This window comes from Penaeus vannamei, chromosome 22 (genome assembly GCF_042767895.1).
Source record: "Penaeus vannamei isolate JL-2024 chromosome 22, ASM4276789v1, whole genome shotgun sequence".
NCBI classification, from domain to species: Eukaryota; Metazoa; Arthropoda; class Malacostraca; order Decapoda; family Penaeidae; genus Penaeus; species Penaeus vannamei.
In genome coordinates this window covers 6,836,021-6,843,520 of record NC_091570.1, presented here as the reverse complement: position 1 = coordinate 6,843,520, position 7,500 = coordinate 6,836,021, and the positions used below count along the sequence as shown (strand labels likewise).

At 30.8% G+C, this 7,500-nt stretch overlaps 1 protein-coding gene across 2 annotated transcripts in view; it reads left to right on the top strand.

Annotated features, from left to right (window-relative positions):
• Positions 1 to 7,500, top strand: part of LOC138865642 (cell adhesion molecule 1-like) — a 268,617-nt gene that overhangs the window by 213,659 nt on the left and 47,458 nt on the right. The window lies entirely within an intron of this gene.

Genomic DNA, 7,500 nt, shown 5'->3' with positions numbered 1-7,500 from the left:
CATTTTTTCTTGTTGATTTGTTGTTTCCCTGTTTCCTTGTTTCTTGTTGATTTAGCGTTTCTCTGTTTTCTTGTTTCTTGTTGATTCCCTGTTTCATTGTTTCTTGTTGATATGCTGTTTCCCTGTTTCCTTTTTCTTGTTGATTTACCGTTCCTCTGTTTCCTTTTTCTTGTTGATTTGGTGTTTCCCTGTTTCCCTTTTCTTGTTGATTTAGTGTTTCCCTGTTTCCTTGTTTCTTGTTGATTTAGTGTTTCCCTGTTTCCTTTTTCTTGTTGATTTGTTGTTTCCCTGTTTCCTTGTTTCTTGTTGATTCCCTGTTTCCTTTTTTTTTTTGGCGTTCCTCTGTTTCCTTGTTTCTTGTTGATTTGGTGTTTCCTTGTTTCCTATGTTTTGTCGTTCTCTATTTCGCGTCTTTTTTTTCTCCCATTTATCTACGTGGGTTGAATTTTGCCTCTTTGCTTTCTCTTTTCTGATTTCGTGAGGTGATTCTGCTGTTTTGCTTTCTTATTTGTTTTTGACGATTATAAAACGACCGTTTCCTTATTTCCCTTGTCTTGTCTCTTATTTGCGTAGGTTTAAGTTGGCGTCTTTACTTTTTCTCCTTTATTTTCGCAAGTACTGTTTCCCACACGTTTCTTGGTCTATCATATCATGATCGTTCCTTATTGCTTTCTCTTTTTTCGTCTTTTTTTCTTAGGTTTGATTTTAACTTGTTTGCTTTCCCATCTCTGGTTTCTTGGGGTGATGCTACTGATTTTCTTCCGTGTTTAATTGGCATTTATATGATTATTCCCTCTCTCTTCCGTTTTCGCGAAGTGAGTCTGCATTTTTTTCCCTTCTCTTTGTACATTTGTCGTTTACATGACGAATTTCCCTTTAATTTCTCATTTATTTCCGTGTGTCGAACTTGAACTGTCTGCTTTCCCTCCTCTGTTTTCCTGAGGTCATTCTGTTGTTTCCCTTCTCTCTGTTTATCTGTCGTCCATGAGTCGCCCTGCCCTGTCTCTGAACTTCCTTTACTTATTTACGGATCGTGTCGTTTCGGGCTGGAGTTAGCACTTGTTCCCTCTGAAATATCGCACCCTTTAGTGACCTTTCAGTAATGTCTAATAAGTGTGATTTTTTTTTTCTTATATATATATTGGAAGGAGTGTATATGTGTACAGTCAGTTGATCTGATTTTCTTATCGTACCCCTGGCAGCTGTGATATATATTTTTCATTTTGTAATTGCAAACTGAAAGTTATCGTACCTCCCGCCGGTAAGTTATCGTACGCACTGGCGCGTGTCTTGTTCCCAGTTGCCCGACATTAGTCTCTGAGCTCGTACATCTATCCAGAGTTGTTATACTGTAATCCGACGTTGCCCGGTGTTAAATCTATTGCCCCTATAGTCCCATGGCTTATTCAACTGCTTATAAAAAATACGAAATTGTGTTTCTCATTTAGTCTATTTTATTTTTGTGTAGGAAAAAATACTGAATTTACGATTATTAGGGATTTCATATTGAAAACCTGCCTCAAAAGTTAACACAAGCATATTGAAGTATATGGTAATAATATATCTGAAGAGCCTTGGTATATAGTATATTGGAGATAATGAGAATAATACTCATGAGGATAATGTTGTTGATAATGACGGCAAGAAATATGATAATGCTGATTATAGAATTAATGATAATAATATTTCTACTAATAATAAAAGCAATAATGATAATAATTATGATGATAATAATAGTCATTTTTATTTTTATAATTAGTAGTAGCAGTAGTAGTATTGTTATTATTATTATCATTACTATTATTACTATTATTATTATTATTATCATTATTATTAATGTTATTATCATTATTATTATTATTATTATCATTTTTATTTTTTTATTATCATTGTCATTATTATCATTATTATCATCATCATTATTATTATTATCATTATTACAATCAGTATTGTTACTAATATTAAAATGACCATAATAAATAACGATAATGATAAAACTAATGAAGCCAACACTGATTATGTAACTAACGCTAATTTTAAATTGATGGTAATATTAACGAGCATAATCATAAGAGTAGTGGTAGCAGTAACAGTAATTGTGAAAATAATGATAGTAGTGATGATAATAAATAAAATAATGACAACAGATCAAAATAACATATAAACAACGAGGACTGTAATGATAAGTGATATTGGTAATAATAAGGGTAGAATAAAATTATAATATTAGTACTACTGCTACTACTAATAATAAGGATAATAACAAAAATGATAATAGTAAGAATGCAAGTTTAGTAGGAATGATAATAGTATTACTAATGATAAAAATGATATTACTATAACTACACAAATATTGTTAAAAGAGATAATAGTGATTTAGTAATCAAAGTGATAATAATAAGCATAAATTTCAATAAAATACTGATAAGAACAACCGCAATAACAATAATGAAAATAATATTAATGATAGTAACGCTACTGACGATACTGATGATGATTTTAACAATAATAATAATTGTAATAATAATAATAATAATAATAATAATTATTATTATTATTATTATTATTATAATAATGATAATAATAATAATGATAATGAAAGAAATCAAAATCATCAATATATTGTTATCATTATTCTTGGTCATTTTACCGTTATCATTACTAGTGTTATTGTTGTTGTTGTGATGCTGTTATTAACATTGTTATTGATATTTTGTTCTTCGATTATCATAATTTTTATTGTTATTATTATTATTGCTATTATTATTATCATCATTTTTATTATTATTATTATCATTATTATTATTATTGTTATTATTATTATTATTATTATTATTATTATCATTATTATTATTATTATTATCATCATCATCATCATTATTGTTCCTATTATCATTATATTCTTCATCATCACCATTGTTATTTTTATAATGAATATTATCATCATTATTATTATTGTTACCAGTATTTTTATATAACTATCATTCTTGTTATTGTTTTTATTTTTATCTTTATCATTATTATTTTCATTATTTTTATAATTATTATCAATACTTTATCATTACCAAAATTATTATTATTATTATTATTATTATTATTATTATTATTATTATTATCATTATTATTATTATTATTACTGTTGTTTATTCCAGTCATTACTGGTTTTGCTGTTATCATTATCTTTATCATCATCATTTTTATGGTTATTATTGATATTTTATTACGAGAATTATTATCATTATTTTATCATTATTATCATCATGATTATTATTATTATGATTTTAGCATCATTATTATCATAATTGTTATTATTATTTAGCATTATTATTATCATAATTATTATTATTTTATCATTTTATATCATAAGTATTATTGTTTTTGTTATATTATTAATGTCAATATTATTGTTGTTGTTGTGGTTGTTGTTGTTGTTACTATTTTATTATTATTATTATTGCTATTATTATTATTATTATTATTATTATTATTATTACCATTATCATTTTTATTATTATTATTATTATTATCATTATTATTATTATTATTATTATTATTATTATTATTACTATTATTATTACTATTATCAATATTATTTCCCTTATTATTATTATTATCAACATTATAACCATCGTTATTATTATTAATATTATCATTATATATACAGCACTCACAGTAAAAACTGGATGTAACCTTGAAATCAAATTGCAACAAGCAAAATCAGATTTCAAGCACTTTTCGTACAATCCTTGCTGTTCCTAACAATACCGTCTTCTGAATTTGATTATTGCTATTATCATTATTTTGTTTTTGTTATTATTGTTAATATATTCATAGTAATGATAATGACAGAGTAATACCACAATCAAATGGAAGTAATTTATTTTACGACATTCATATTAGTATTTTTAAGAATAACGATATTGATGATGAGGATGACAATAATAGGAATGATGATAATAATCATAGTAGTAATGATATAATAATAACAATAGTAATAACCATAATGATCATGATAATAACAATAATTATGATGATAATGAACATGATAATGATGATAATGATAATAGAAAAACTTATCATTATAATAATAACCATTAGAAATAATAAATGATAATAGTAATAATTATAATAATAACAGTAATAATAATAACAACAGTAATAATAATAACGCATATGTTAATGAAAATAAGAATAACATTAATGTAAATAGGGATGCTAATGGTAATAATTATTGAGACAATTATAATGATGTTAATGATAACAGTAATGTAATTGTTAATGAGATGGATAACTACAATGATAAGGATGATGATAATAATAATAAAAATAATTATGATAAAAAATGTAAATAATATACAATAATAACCATTATGATGATGATAATGATGATAACAATTATAGTATTAGTATTAATGATTGCAACAACAATAGTAATAAAAAGAATAACAATAATAATGAAAATAGTAATAATAAAACTAAGAAAAAATAGTGGTTATGTAATAATAATCATACTACTACTACTACTACTACTACTACTACTACTAATAATAATAATAATAATGACGAAAATTAGAATAATCAAGATGATAAATGTCAATTAAAAATTTATAATATAAAGAATATCAACAGAAATTATAATGAGAATGATAATAAAGATAAAAGTAATAATAATGACATAATAATAATGATAATAATAATAATAATAATTATGATGATAATAGCAGTAAAAAAAATATAGTCATGATTAAATTGATAACAATAATGAAAAGAAAGTATAATGATAATATTAATAATAATGATGATGACGGTAATGACAATCAAATAGTAATAATAATTATGATGATAATTAAGGTGATAATAATAATAATGATATTCAGAATGCTGATACGATTAATTACAAGATACCATCAGCTATAAAACGATACTGATCCTCATTAGAGTAAGTGATACTAATAATGTTGATGTTAAGGCTTACAGAAAAAAATAAATGTGATAATATTGACATGATAATGAGGATGATAATAATGATAATGTTATCCATAGAGATTATCTGAAAGAAAAAATGCCACAATTTGCCTCATTGTCCTTCCTTAGAATTTTCCAGAAGAAATACGATAGATAGAAGTCAGTGGAAAGAAAATTAAATGATGAGGAGGGAGAGAGGAAGGAAAAGGCGATGGGGGAGGGGGGGTAAGGGGGAGGGAGGAGGGGAGGGGAAGGGAGGGATTTCGAGACAGGGAGAGGTCGGGAGGGTAGTGGGTAGGGGTGGGGGGTAGCGGGAGTGGGAAGGGAAGAAAGGGGAGGTCGGGAGGGTAGTGGGGTAGGGGTAGTGGGTAGGGGGGGTTAGCGGGAATGGGAAGGGAAGAACGGCGAGGTCGGGAGGCTAGTGGGTAGGGAGTGGGGGGAGGAGGAGTGCGGGAGTGGGAAGGGAAGAAGGGGGAGGTCGGGAGGGTAGTGGGGTAGGGGTAGTGGGTAGGGGGGAAGGGGGAGGGGGAGTGCGGGAGTGGGAAGGGAAGAAGGGGGAGGTCGGGAGGGTAGGGGTAGTGGGTAGGGAGTGGGGGGAGGGGGAGTGCGGGAGTGGGAAGGGAAGAAATCTAAGCCTGGAAATACGAGGCAGAAGTCGGCGCCCCCTTCGTCCCAGGTTTATAGCACGGCCTCCCTCCCTCTCGGCCTGAACTCTGCCCGAGATTCATGCATTCACTTTTCAGAACTGAGCCGAACTCTCCTCAGTCACCGCGAAATTTGAAATCCGGAACCTCGCACTTTATTTAAACTTTTTTTCCCTCCCTCCCCCCCCCCCCCCCCCCGAAAAGTTACAGGCCTGTCGGAATTCTCGGTGGGAAAATATGGGGCCGAGTTATCGCCATTACTCGGCCAATGAGACTTTTGCCTTCGGTTGCATTTCATGGATTAACACCCGGGCTGTTTATCCAAGCGCCGACTCGCCAGTGTTGTGTAGCGAATGGTGTCGTGCGGGTGAGTTATGATGAGCCGATAATCACGTGATATATATACACAATCCCCCACACTTGCCGAGTTTAGAAATTCCCAAGTGAATGATATAAAGCTTGGTGATATGCGAGCGAAACTTCTCTCTGGATATTCTCTTTTTTATATTTTTTTCTTCGTATTTCTTCGTTCTTCCTTCTTCATATATAGATCTGAAACAAAACGCAAGAACTTAGAAACGAAACGCAAGCAATAAGAAAAGAGGATTTAAAAAAATCACCGGCATTTCCTCCACCAGAATCTAGGGTTGAATTATTAACTGCTGTCGGAAAAGTCCATTTCACTCGGTTACGTTGCTTTTTAACTTCGCTGTTTCTTCCGGTTTTGAGGTCCACTTGGGCGGCCAGGGAGAAGCAAGAAGGGGGGGGGGGTGGGGTAAGGTTCGAATGGGGGGGGTTGTAGGGATATCTTCTATCTACCTCTGACCTAATTTCTTCAAGTCATGCATCGCTAAGGAAACAATTTTGAGATTAACGGTTTCTTGTTTACATCATACGCGTGTAACAAGATAAAAGTGAATAGATCGTATAACTTAGTTCATCAAACAATCAAATTTATTTTTCTTTTCTTACGCATATCTTTCCAGCTCCCCAAAGCTAAACCGGAAGTCCCTCTGACCTCTGACCCCGCCCGTCGCTGCCATCCGCGGTCACATCATGAGCCTCGCTCTGATCCAATTACGACCTCACCTGACCTGGCATCGCGACGGGGAGAGATTGCACCTAATCCCGCGCGATGCGAATATTAGCTGAAATTCGCCGTGTGTTACCAGTTCGCTTACTGAGGAGAAACGAAGGAAGAACGAAATAAAAGTAAAAAACTGAATAAATAGGAAGTGAAAGATTATTCTAAAGCGGCGAATAATTAAAGAAGAGAGAGGAAGATATTAACAATGACAGTAATGATATATGGTGGCATTTGTGAGATTCTCTTGAAATTAGTAATGATAATCATGTTAATAACGGGATTCCTGCAAATGATGTTTGCAATGGTAACACTAATGACAGCGCAAACACGGTAAGAATAGTGCTAATGCCAATATTGATATCAATACTAATTATGATGACAATGATAATAACATTTGCCGTATTGACGAAAAATAATTATTACAATGATTGAAATTATGATGGAAATTAAGTTAAGACGATGAGGATACACGACAAACATGCCGATAAAATGATAGAAAGTTGCTCATGATGCCAATGATGATATCAATAATATCAATAATGGTAATAACAATAGTAAAAGTAATAATGATATTGATGATAATAATAATAATGATGACCATAAAGGTAGTCATAATGATTATGATAATTATGATAATAATAATGATAATGATGATAATAAAATGTTATCAGTGATAATAATGACGTTGATAATGATATTGATCATACTGATAATCATAATAATAATAACAGTAATAATTATTTTGAGAGCAATGGCAACTACTACAATGATAACCACTATTATAATAATGATGGTAATAAAACA